This window comes from Vicia villosa, linkage group LG5 (assembly GCF_029867415.1).
Source record: "Vicia villosa cultivar HV-30 ecotype Madison, WI linkage group LG5, Vvil1.0, whole genome shotgun sequence".
Taxonomy (NCBI): domain Eukaryota; kingdom Viridiplantae; phylum Streptophyta; class Magnoliopsida; order Fabales; family Fabaceae; genus Vicia; species Vicia villosa.
The window spans coordinates 5,364,417-5,378,326 of NC_081184.1; the positions used below are offsets into that span (position 1 = coordinate 5,364,417).

General features: G+C 29.2%; 6 non-coding genes across 6 annotated transcripts; all 6 read right to left on the reverse strand.

The window, feature by feature from the left end:
- Positions 1–1,284: 1,284 nt before the first annotated feature.
- On the reverse strand, positions 1,285–1,368 carry TRNAL-CAA (transfer RNA leucine (anticodon CAA)). Its single transcript has one exon. It is a non-coding gene; the product is annotated as a tRNA-Leu (tRNA).
- A 2,266-nt stretch (positions 1,369–3,634) lies between these two features.
- On the reverse strand, positions 3,635–3,718 carry TRNAL-CAA (transfer RNA leucine (anticodon CAA)). Its single transcript has one exon. It is a non-coding gene; the product is annotated as a tRNA-Leu (tRNA).
- A 2,266-nt stretch (positions 3,719–5,984) lies between these two features.
- TRNAL-CAA (transfer RNA leucine (anticodon CAA)) lies at positions 5,985–6,068 on the reverse strand. The gene has a single exon. It is a non-coding gene; the product is annotated as a tRNA-Leu (tRNA).
- A 2,265-nt stretch (positions 6,069–8,333) lies between these two features.
- TRNAL-CAA (transfer RNA leucine (anticodon CAA)) lies at positions 8,334–8,417 on the reverse strand. The gene has a single exon. It is a non-coding gene; the product is annotated as a tRNA-Leu (tRNA).
- A 2,149-nt stretch (positions 8,418–10,566) lies between these two features.
- On the reverse strand, positions 10,567–10,650 carry TRNAL-CAA (transfer RNA leucine (anticodon CAA)). Its single transcript has one exon. It is a non-coding gene; the product is annotated as a tRNA-Leu (tRNA).
- Positions 10,651–12,916: 2,266 nt separating this feature from the next.
- On the reverse strand, positions 12,917–13,000 carry TRNAL-CAA (transfer RNA leucine (anticodon CAA)). Its single transcript has one exon. It is a non-coding gene; the product is annotated as a tRNA-Leu (tRNA).
- Positions 13,001–13,910: the final 910 nt, after the last annotated feature.

A 13,910-nucleotide genomic window follows, 5' to 3' on the forward strand; every position in this document is an offset into this window, starting at 1 on the left:
TATCTTTGTCATGTTGTTACAACACATAGGACACCATAAATATATTGTTGTTTTGTATGATTTTCTCTATGTAGAAATACTCGTATTGTGTTTGAAATGTGATTTAATTTGTCATGATATAAATGTTTTTTGAGGATATAGAATTGAAGATATTGTAATCAATAGTATTTTGAAACAATAAATTAGGTATATAAATATGACAAAAATAATTTAGGAGTAAAATGATAAGAAGTTCAACAACAAATCCTAAGAATACTACTACTGATTGTTAGTCTAGCCATATCCTAAAAGATATTATACAAATAATAGAATTTTTTTGAAGAAAAAGAATGAGCTTATCTATATTTTAATGCGAGATTCTTGTGGGAACACATAATATTACTTGAAAAAATAATTTTTCAATCGACATCTCTATCAACTATAAAGTATGTTGTGTATTCCCCATTATAATAAGGAAACAAGAAAACAATGAAGAAACAAATGTTATCTTAAATGAATCTTTCTTTCCTTCAGTGTATTTATACTATTACTGATGGCATCAACTGTCAATCAAGAAACAATATCATAATGTAACTATATTTATCATCTTTCCTATTGTAAGTTATACAAATCAAAAACAAATAAGTAACTGCTTTATTGAATATAGTTATCATCTTTCCTAGAATATGTTAGACAAAACTAGGAGTTCATTTATTCCCCTTAATCTATGATTATTAGCCTTAAATATTGTAACAACTTTGTATTTATTGAAAATGAATGGAAAAGAATGAAACGAAAGTTGCTGACATGGTATCGGAACTTAATTTTTATTCTCCTTGAACGACTCGTCACTTCCCGAGTCGATTTCCTAAAAGTTTTGGAGTTTGTTTTTATTTTTAACGTTTCTTTTTGTTGAAGAAATAATTTCTTTCGATGGATGGCAAATTTTCTCTCTGCTTGTCGTTTCTCATTCCGTGTGCTTGAATATCGAGATTGGATCATATTCTACTTTGGTTGATTCTCTCGCTGTTGGTTGGGGTATTGGGCACATATACGCTTCCTTTTCCTCTCTCTTTGTTATGACTTGGATTTCTCGAATGTTTGATAAAATGGTTCAATTAAACTTGTGAAATCTTGTTATTTGGGACTTGTTAAGCAATACCCCATTTGTTTGCTCTTGAAATTACCTCTAAAGCATGAACTGCTTGATTTTCTATGTTGTCTATTGATTTTTGTCTTTACGATTCTCGATTTTTAAAACGATAGATAAGTTGTTTTGTCACTTAAATCACATGTTATAAAAAATGTCAGAAGTGGGATTTGAACCCACGCCCTCTCACGAAGACCAAAACTTGAGTCTGGCGCCTTAGACCACTCGGCCATCCTGACTTGAATGTTAATTTATCGAACTATGTTAATATATCACTAAACACTAATTTCATAAGAATGAATCAACATGCATGGCAATATTTTGTATCTACGTTGTTTACTTAGTAGTGATTATGTGACATTTTATCTCTATATTACAAATTTGATATTTAATAGTTGAACTTACACATGGTAATAAGATTTTACCATAACTCCACTACTATCGCCTTTTATTTTTCCATTTTTAGAAATATGTACTGACCTCTTAAGTTTTTGTTCTAAAGTAACTGAGTTAAGTACTCTTACCAAAATATATTTTTGAATAAAACATGTTTATTCAATTTCATTCATAAGAATATTTTGGATACATGTAGGATTACTAATCAAAATTTGAAAACTATGTTGAAATTTTCCTAGTCTTGCAAGAGAATATGGTAACTCGTAGACATGCTTCATAAGAAACTCTACCTTAGTGTTTTCTGCATAAATTATTCAGAAGACAATGATAACTATAGTAATAATACCAAAGTCAATATTTTCTTTTTTTCTTATGAGACCATTCAACAACCCTTATGGAATATAATTCAAATCCAAACATACCCAAATGCATTTATTAATTCTATTTTAATGTTGATAACAAACTCAGAACTTTATCACATGTCTACATCATTGAGACTAGCTAGTTATTGATTTTTTCCCACACACAATGACCTAAATCGTTTGGAATACACATACCGTTTCATAGTCAATGATAATTTGACGAAAAAGGATAAATTAATATATAATTAAAGATGACCCGACGCCTAGTTTTTGAACTGAACAGTCGATGTATCTACTTAAAACAAATTTGGTTCGACACTAGCTTGTTGTGCCAAATTTTATCCTTCGAGGAAGTTAATCGCATAATTATAAAATTAGTAGCTTAAGTCCAAAACTCAGTTCTAAAATATGTTATTTTACAGCTCTAAATATATTTTCAACGAGAGAATAAATTAAAGAAAATTATCTTTGTCATGTTGTTACAACACATAGGACACCATAAATATATTGTTGTTTTGTATGATTTTCTCTATGTAGAAATACTCGTATTGTGTTTGAAATGTGATTTAATTTGTCATGATATAAATGTTTTTTGAGGATATAGAATTGAAGATATTGTAATCAATAGTATTTTGAAACAATAAATTAGGTATATAAATATGACAAAAATAATTTAGGAGTAAAATGATAAGAAGTTCAACAACAAATCCTAAGAATACTACTACTGATTGTTAGTCTAGCCATATCCTAAAAGATATTATACAAATAATAGAATTTTTTTGAAGAAAAAGAATGAGCTTATCTATATTTTAATGCGAGATTCTTGTGGGAACACATAATATTACTTGAAAAAATAATTTTTCAATCGACATCTCTATCAACTATAAAGTATGTTGTGTATTCCCCATTATAATAAGGAAACAAGAAAACAATGAAGAAACAAATGTTATCTTAAATGAATCTTTCTTTCCTTCAGTGTATTTATACTATTACTGATGGCATCAACTGTCAATCAAGAAACAATATCATAATGTAACTATATTTATCATCTTTCCTATTGTAAGTTATACAAATCAAAAACAAATAAGTAACTGCTTTATTGAATATAGTTATCATCTTTCCTAGAATATGTTAGACAAAACTAGGAGTTCATTTATTCCCCTTAATCTATGATTATTAGCCTTAAATATTGTAACAACTTTGTATTTATTGAAAATGAATGGAAAAGAATGAAACGAAAGTTGCTGACATGGTATCGGAACTTAATTTTTATTCTCCTTGAACGACTCGTCACTTCCCGAGTCGATTTCCTAAAAGTTTTGGAGTTTGTTTTTATTTTTAACGTTTCTTTTTGTTGAAGAAATAATTTCTTTCGATGGATGGCAAATTTTCTCTCTGCTTGTCGTTTCTCATTCCGTGTGCTTGAATATCGAGATTGGATCATATTCTACTTTGGTTGATTCTCTCGCTGTTGGTTGGGGTATTGGGCACATATACGCTTCCTTTTCCTCTCTCTTTGTTATGACTTGGATTTCTCGAATGTTTGATAAAATGGTTCAATTAAACTTGTGAAATCTTGTTATTTGGGACTTGTTAAGCAATACCCCATTTGTTTGCTCTTGAAATTACCTCTAAAGCATGAACTGCTTGATTTTCTATGTTGTCTATTGATTTTTGTCTTTACGATTCTCGATTTTTAAAACGATAGATAAGTTGTTTTGCCACTTAAATCACATGTTATAAAAAATGTCAGAAGTGGGATTTGAACCCACGCCCTCTCACGAAGACCAAAACTTGAGTCTGGCGCCTTAGACCACTCGGCCATCCTGACTTGAATGTTAATTTATCGAACTATGTTAATATATCACTAAACACTAATTTCATAAGAATGAATCAACATGCATGGCAATATTTTGTATCTACGTTGTTTACTTAGTAGTGATTATGTGACATTTTATCTCTATATTACAAATTTGATATTTAATAGTTGAACTTACACATGGTAATAAGATTTTACCATAACTCCACTACTATCGCCTTTTATTTTTCCATTTTTAGAAATATGTACTGACCTCTTAAGTTTTTGTTCTAAAGTAACTGAGTTAAGTACTCTTACCAAAATATATTTTTGAATAAAACATGTTTATTCAATTTCATTCATAAGAATATTTTGGATACATGTAGGATTACTAATCAAAATTTGAAAACTATGTTGAAATTTTCCTAGTCTTGCAAGAGAATATGGTAACTCGTAGGCATGCTTCATAAGAAACTCTACCTTAGTGTTTTCTGCATAAATTAATCAGAAGACAATGATAACTATAGTAATAATACCAAAGTCAATATTTTCTTTTTTTCTTATGAGACCATTCAACAACCCTTATTGAATATAATTCAAATCCAAGCATACCCAAATGCATTTATTAATTCTATTTTAATGTTGATAACAAACTCAGAACTTTATCACATGTCTACATCATTGAGACTAGCTAGTTATTGATTTTTTCCCACACACAATGACCTAAATCGTTTGGAATACACATACCGTTTCATAGTCAATGATAATTTGACGAAAAAGGATAAATTAATATATAATTAAAGATGACCCGACGCCTAGTTTTTGAACTGAACAGTCGATGTATCTACTTAGAACGAATTTGGTGCGACACTAGCTTGTTGTGCCAAATTTTATCCTTCGAGGAAGTTAATCGCATAATTATAAAATTAGTAGCTTAAGTCCAAAACTCAGTTCTAAAATATGTTATTTTACAGCTCTAAATATATTTTCAACGAGAGAATAAATTAAAGAAAATTATCTTTGTCAAGTTGTTACAACACATAGGACACCACAAATATATTGTTGTTTTGTATGATTTTCTCTATGTAGAAATACTCGTATTGTGTTTGAAATGTGATTTAATTTGTCATGATATAAATGTTTTTTGAGGATATAGAATTGAAGATATTGTAATCAATAGTATTTTGAAACAATAAATTAGGTATATAAATATGACAAAAATAATTTAGGAGTAAAATGATAAGAAGTTCAACAACAAATCCTAAGAATACTACTACTGATTGTTAGTCTAGCCATATCCTAAAAGATATTATACAAATAATAGAATTTTTTTGAAGAAAAAGAATGAGCTTATCTATATTTTAATGCGAGATTCTTGTGGGAACACATAATATTACTTGAAAAAATAATTTTTCAATCGACATCTCTATCAACTATAAAGTATGTTGTGTATTCCCCATTATAATAAGGAAACAAGAAAACAATGAAGAAACAAATGTTATCTTAAATGAATCTTTCTTTCCTTCAGTGTATTTATACTATTACTGATGGCATCAACTGTCAATCAAGAAACAATATCATAATGTAACTATATTTATCATCTTTCCTATTGTAAGTTATACAAATCAAAAACAAATAAGTAACTGCTTTATTGAATATAGTTATCATCTTTCCTAGAATATGTTAGACAAAACTAGGAGTTCATTTATTCCCCTTAATCTATGATTATTAGCCTTAAATATTGTAACAACTTTGTATTTATTGAAAATGAATGGAAAAGAATGAAACGAAAGTTGCTGACATGGTATCGGAACTTAATTTTTATTCTCCTTGAACGACTCGTCACTTCCCGAGTCGATTTCCTAAAAGTTTTGGAGTTTGTTTTTATTTTTAACGTTTCTTTTTGTTGAAGAAATAATTTCTTTCGATGGATGGCAAATTTTCTCTCTGCTTGTCGTTTCTCATTCCGTGTGCTTGAATATCGAGATTGGATCATATTCTACTTTGGTTGATTCTCTCGCTGTTGGTTGGGGTATTGGGCACATATACGCTTCCTATTCCTCTCTCTTTGTTATGACTTGGATTTCTCGAATGTTTGATAAAATGGTTCAATTAAACTTGTGAAATCTTGTTATTTGGGACTTGTTAAGCAATACCCCATTTGTTTGCTCTTGAAATTACCTCTAAAGCATGAACTGCTTGATTTTCTATGTTGTCTATTGATTTTTGTCTTTACGATTCTCGATTTTTAAAACGATAGATAAGTTGTTTTGCCACTTAAATCACATGTTATAAAAAATGTCAGAAGTGGGATTTGAACCCACGCCCTCTCACGAAGACCAAAACTTGAGTCTGGCGCCTTAGACCAATCGGCCATCCTGACTTGAATGTTAATTTATCGAACTATGTTAATATATCACTAAACACTAATTTCATAAGAATGAATCAACATGCATGGCAATATTTTGTATCTACGTTGTTTACTTAGTAGTGATTATGTGACATTTTATCTCTATATTACAAATTTGATATTTAATAGTTGAACTTACACATGGTAATAAGATTTTACCATAACTCCACTACTATCGCCTTTTATTTTTCCATTTTTAGAAATATGTACTGACCTCTTAAGTTTTTGTTCTAAAGTAACTGAGTTAAGTACTCTTACCAAAATATATTTTTGAATAAAACATGTTTATTCAATTTCATTCATAAGAATATTTTGGATACATGTAGGATTACTAATCAAAATTTGAAAACTATGTTGAAATTTTCCTAGTCTTGCAAGAGAATATGGTAACTCGTAGGCATGCTTCATAAGAAACTCTACCTTAGTGTTTTCTGCATAAATTAATCAGAAGACAATGATAACTATAGTAATAATACCAAAGTCAATATTTTCTTTTTTTCTTATGAGACCATTCAACAACCCTTATTGAATATAATTCAAATCCAAGCATACCCAAATGCATTTATTAATTCTATTTTAATGTTGATAACAAACTCAGAACTTTATCACATGTCTACATCATTGAGACTAGCTAGTTATTTATTTTTTCCCACACACAATGACCTAAATCGTTTGGAATACACATACCGTTTCATAGTCAATGATAATTTGACGAAAAAGGATAAATTAATATATAATTAAATATGACCCGACGCCTAGTTTTTGAACTGAACAGTCGATGTATCTACTTAGAACGAATTTGGTGCGACACTAGCTTGTTGTGCCAAATTTTATCCTTCGAGGAAGTTAATCGCATAATTATAAAATTAGTAGCTTAAGTCCAAAACTCAGTTCTAAAATATGTTATTTTACAGCTCTAAATATATTTTCAACGAGAGAATAAATTAAAGAAAATTATCTTTGTCAAGTTGTTACAACACATAGGACACCACAAATATATTGTTGTTTTGTATGATTTTCTCTATGTAGAAATACTCGTATTGTGTTTGAAATGTGATTTAATTTGTCATGATATAAATGCTTTTTGAGGATATAGAATTGAAGATATTGTAATCAATAGTATTTTGAAACAATAAATTAGGTATATAAATATGACAACAATAATTTAGGAGTAAAATGATAAGAAGTTCAACAACAAATCCTAAGAATACTACTACTGATTGTTAGTCTAGCCATATCCTAAAAGATATTATACAAATAATAGAATTTTTTTGAAGAAAAAGAATGAGCTTATCTATATTTTAATGCGAGATTCTTGTGGGAACACATAATATTACTTGAAAAAATAATTTTTCAATCGACATCTCTATCAACTATAAAGTATGTTGTGTATTCCCCATTATAATAAGGAAACAAGAAAACAATGAAGAAACAAATGTTATCTTAAATGAATCTTTCTTTCCTTCAGTGTATTTATACTATTACTGATGGCATCAACTGTCAATCAAGAAACAATATCATAATGTAACTATATTTATCATCTTTCCTATTGTAAGTTATACAAATCAAAAAAAAATAAGTAACTGCTTTATTGAATATAGTTATCATCTTTCCTAGAATATGTTAGACAAAACTAGGAGTTCATTTATTCCCCTTAATCTATGATTATTAGCCTTAAATATTGTAACAACTTTGTATTTATTGAAAATGAATGGAAAAGAATGAAACGAAAGTTGCTGACATGGTATCGGAACTTAATTTTTATTCTCCTTGAACGACTCGTCACTTCCCGAGTCGATTTCCTAAAAGTTTTGGAGTTTGTTTTTATTTTTAACGTTTCTTTTTGTTGAAGAAATAATTTCTTTCGATGGATGGCAAATTTTCTCTCTGCTTGTCGTTTCTCATTCCGTGTGCTTGAATATCGAGATTGGATCATATTCTACTTTGGTTGATTCTCTCGCTGTTGGTTGGGGTATTGGGCACATATACGCTTCCTATTCCTCTCTCTTTGTTATGACTTGGATTTCTCGAATGTTTGATAAAATGGTTCAATTAAACTTGTGAAATCTTGTTATTTGGGACTTGTTAAGCAATACCCCATTTGTTTGCTCTTGAAATTACCTCTAAAGCATGAACTGCTTGATTTTCTATGTTGTTTATTGATTTTTGTCTTTACGATTCTCGATTTTTAAAACGATAGATAAGTTGTTTTGCCACTTAAATCACATGTTATAAAAATGTCAGAAGTGGGATTTGAACCCACGCCCTCTCACGAAGACCAAAACTTGAGTCTGGCGCCTTAGACCACTCGGCCATCCTGACTTGAATGTTAATTTATCGAACTATGTTAATATATCACTAAACACTAATTTCATAAGAATGAATCAACATGCATGGCAATATTTTGTATCTACGTTGTTTACTTAGTAGTGATTATGTGACATTTTATCTCTATATTACAAATTTGATATTTAATAGTTGAACTTACACATGGTAATAAGATTTTACCATAACTCCACTACTATCGCCATTTATTTTTCCATTTTTAGAAATATGTACTGACCTCTTAAGTTTTTGTTCTAAAGTAACTGAGTTAAGTACTCTTACCAAAATATTTTTTTGAATAAAACATGTTTATTCAATTTCATTCATAAGAATATTTTGGATACATGTAGGATTACTAATCAAAATTTGAAAACTATGTTGAAATTTTCCTAGTCTTGCAAGAGAATATGGTAACTCGTAGGCATGCTTCATAAGAAACTCTACCTTAGTGTTTTCTGCATAAATTAATCAGAAGACAATGATAACTATAGTAATAATACCAAAGTCAATATTTTCTTTTTTTCTTATGAGACCATTCAACAACCCTTATTGAATAAAATTCAAATCCAAGCATACCCAAATGCATTTATTAATTCTATTTTAATGTTGATAACAAACTCAGAACTTTATCACATGTCTACATCATTGAGACTAGCTAGTTATTGATTTTTTCCCACACACAATGACCTAAATCGTTTGGAATACACATACCGTTTCATAGTCAATGATAATTTGACGAAAAAGGATAAATTAATATATAATTAAAGATGACCCGACGCCTAGTTTTTGAACTGAACAGTCGATGTATCTACTTAGAACGAATTTGGTGCGACACTAGCTTGTTGTGCCAAATTTTATCCTTCGAGGAAGTTAATCGCATAATTATAAAATTAGTAGCTTAAGTCCAAAACTCAGTTCTAAAATATGTTATTTTACAGCTCTAAATATATTTTCAACGAGAGAATAAATTAAAGAAAATTATCTTTGTCAAGTTGTTACAACACATAGGACACCACAAATATATTGTTGTTTTGTATGATTTTCTCTATGTAGAAATACTCGTATTGTGTTTGAAATGTGATTTAATTTGTCATGATATAAATGCTTTTTGAGGATATAGAATTGAAGATATTGTAATCAATAGTATTTTGAAACAATAAATTAGGTATATAAATATGACAAAAATAATTTAGGAGTAAAATGATAAGAAGTTCAACAACAAATCCTAAGAATACTACTACTGATTGTTAGTCTAGCCATATCCTAAAAGATATTATACAAATAATAGAATTTTTTTGAAGAAAAAGAATGAGCTTATCTATATTTTAATGCGAGATTCTTGTGGGAACACATAATATTACTTGAAAAAATAATTTTTCAATCGACATCTCTATCAACTATAAAGTATGTTGTGTATTCCCCATTATAATAAGGAAACAAGAAAACAATGAAGAAACAAATGTTATCTTAAATGAATCTTTCTTTCCTTCAGTGGATTTATACTATTATTGATGGCATCAACTGTCAATCAAGAAACAATATTATAATGTAACTATATTTATCATCTTTCCTATTGTAAGTTATACAAATCAAAAACAAATAAGTAACAGCTTTATTGAATATAGTTATCATCTTTCCTAGAATATGTTAGACAAAACTAGGAGTTCACTTATTCCCCTTAATCTATGATTATTAGCCTTAAATATTGTAACAACTTTGTATTTATTGAAAATGAATGGAAAAGAATGAAACGAAAGTTGCTGACATGGTATCGGAACTTAATTTTTATTCTCCTTGAACGACTCGTCACTTCCCGAGTCGATTTCCTAAAAGTTTTGGAGTTTGTTTTTATTTTTAACGTTTCTTTTTGTTGAAGAAATAATTTCTTTCGATGGATGGCTAATTTTCTCTCTGCTTGTCGTTTCTCATTCCGTGTGCTTGAATATCGAGAGTGGATCATATTCTACTTTGGTTGATTCTCTCGCTGTTGGTTGGGGTATTGGGCACATATACGCTTCCTTTTCCTCTCTCTTTGTTATGACTTGGATTTCTCGAATGTTTGATAAAATGGTTCAATTAAACTTGTGAAATATTGTTATTACGATAGATAAGTTGTTTTGTCACTTAAATCACATGTTATAAAAAATGTCAGAAGTGGGATTTGAACCCACGCCCTCTCACGAAGACCAGAACTTGAGTCTGGCGCCTTAGACCACTCGGCCATCCTGACTTGAAATTTAATTTATCGAACTATGTTAATATATCACTAAACACTAATTTCATAAGAATGAATCAACATGCATGGCAATATTTTTTATCTACGTTGTTTACTTAGTAGTGATTATGTGACATTTTATCTCTATATTACAAATTTGATATTTAATAGTTGAACTTACACATGGTAATAAGATTTTACCATAACTCCATTACTATCGCCTTTTATTTTTCCATTTTTAGAAATATGTACTGACCTCTTAAGTTTTTGTTCTAAAGTAACTGAGTTAAGTACTCTTACCAAAATATTTTTTTGAATAAAACATGTTTATTCAATTTCATTCATAAGAATATTTTGGATACATGTAGGATTACTAATCAAAATTTGAAAACTATGTTGAAATTTTCCTAGTCTTGCAAGAGAATATGGTAACTCGTAGGCATGCTTCATAAGAAACTCTACCTTAGTGTTTTCTGCATAAATTAATCAGAAGACAATGATAACTATAGTAATAATACCAAAGTCAATATTTTCTTTTTTTCCTATGAGACCATTCAACAACCCTTATTGAATATAATTCAAATCCAAGCATACCCAAATGCATTTATTAATTCTATTTTAATGTTGATAACAAACTCAGAACTTTATCACATGTCTACATCATTGAGACTAGCTAGTTATTGATTTTTTCCCACACACAATGACCTAAATCGTTTGGAATACACATACCGTTTCATAGTTAATGATAATTTGACGAAAAAGGATAAATTAATATATAATTAAAGATGACCCGACACCTAGTTTTTGAACTGAACAGTCGATGTATCTACTTAGAACGAATTTGGTGCGACACTAGCTTGTTGTGCCAAATTTTATCCTTCGAGGAAGTTAATCGCATAATTATAAAATTAGTAGCTTAAGTCCAAAACTCAGTTCTAAAATATGTTATTTTACAGCTCTAAATATATTTTCAACGAGAGAATAAATTAAAGAAAATTATCTTTGTCAAGTTGTTACAACACATAGGACACCACAAATATATTGTTGTTTTGTATGATTTTCTCTATGTAGAAATACTCGTATTGTGTTTGAAATGTGATTTAATTTGTCATGATATAAATGTTTTTTGAGGATATAGAATTGAAGATATTGTAATCAATAGTATTTTGAAACAATAAATTAGGTATATAAATATGACAAAAATAATTTAGGAGTAAAATGATAAGAAGTTCAACAACAAATCCTAAGAATACTACTACTGATTGTTAGTCTAGCCATATCCTAAAAGATATTATACAAATAATAGAATTTTTTTGAAGAAAAAGAATGAGCTTATCTATATTTTAATGCGAGATTCTTGTGGGAACACATAATATTACTTGAAAAAATAATTTTTCAATCGACATCTCTATCAACTATAAAGTATGTTGTGTATTCCCCATTATAATAAGGAAACAAGAAAACAATGAAGAAACAAATGTTATCTTAAATGAATCTTTCTTTCCTTCAGTGTATTTATACTATTATTGATGGCATCAACTGTCAATCAAGAAACAATATCATAATGTAACTATATTTATCATCTTTCCTATTGTAAGTTATACAAATCAAAAACAAATAAGTAACTGCTTTATTGAATATAGTTATCATCTTTCCTAGAATATGTTAGACAAAACTAGGAGTTCATTTATTCCCCTTAATCTATGATTATTAGCCTTAAATATTGTAACAACTTTGTATTTATTGAAAATGAATGGAAAAGAATGAAACGAAAGTTGCTGACATGGTATCGGAACTTAATTTTTATTCTCCTTGAACGACTCGTCACTTCCCGAGTCGATTTCCTAAAAGTTTTGGAGTTTGTTTTTATTTTTAACGTTTCTTTTTGTTGAAGAAATAATTTCTTTCGATGGATGGCTAATTTTCTCTCTGCTTGTCGTTTCTCATTCCGTGTGCTTGAATATCGAGATTGGATCATATTCTACTTTGATTGATTCTCTCGCTGTTGGTTGGGGTATTGGGCACATATACGCTTCCTTTTCCTCTCTCTTTGTTATGACTTGGATTTCTCGAATGTTTGATAAAATGGTTCAATTAAACTTGTGAAATCTTGTTATTTGGGACTTGTTAAGCAATACCCCATTTGTTTGCTCTTGAAATTACCTCTAAAGCATGAACTGCTTGATTTTCTATGTTGTCTATTGATTTTTGTCTTTACGATTCTCGATTTTTAAAACAATAGATAAGTTGTTTTGTCACTTAAATCACATGTTATAAAAAATGTCAGAAGTGGGATTTGAACCCACGCCCTCTCACGAAGACCAGAACTTGAGTCTGGCGCCTTAGACCACTCGGCCATCCTGACTTGAATGTTAATTTATCGAACTATGTTAATATATCACTAAACACTAATTTCATAAGAATGAATCAACATGCATGGCAATATTTTGTATCTACGTTGTTTACTTAGTAGTGATTATGTGACATTTTATCTCTATATTACAAATTTGATATTTAATAGTTGAACTTACACATGGTAATAAGATTTTACCATAACTCCACTACTATCGCCTTTTATTTTTCCTTTTTGAGAAATATGTACTGACCTCTTAAGTTTTTGTTCTAAAGTAACTGAGTTAAGTACTCTAACCAAAATATTTTTTTGAATAAAACATGTTTATTCAATTTCATTCATAAGAATATTTTGGATACATGTAGGATTACTAATCAAAATTTGAAAACTATGTTGAAATTTTCCTAGTCTTGCAAGAGAATATGGTAACTCGTAGGCATGCTTCATAAGAAACTCTACCTTAGTGTTTTCTGCATAAATTAATCAGAAGACAATGATAACTATAGTAATAATACCAAAGTCAATATTTTCTTTTTTTCTTATGAGACCATTCAACAACCCTTATTGAATATAATTCAAATCCAAGCATACCCAAATGCATTTATTAATTCTATTTTAATGTTGATAACAAACTCAGAACTTTATCACATGCCTACATCATTGAGACTAGCTAGTTATTGATTTTTTCCCACACACAATGACCTAAATCGTTTGGAATACACATACCGTTTCATAGTCAATGATAATTTGACGAAAAAGGATAAATTAATATATAATTAAAGATGACCCGACGCCTAGTTTTTGAACTGAACAGTCGATGTATCTACTTAGAACAAATTTGGTGCGACACTAGCTTGTTGTGCCAAATTTTATCCTTCGAGGAAGTTAATCGCATAATTATAAAATTAGTAGCTTAAGTCCA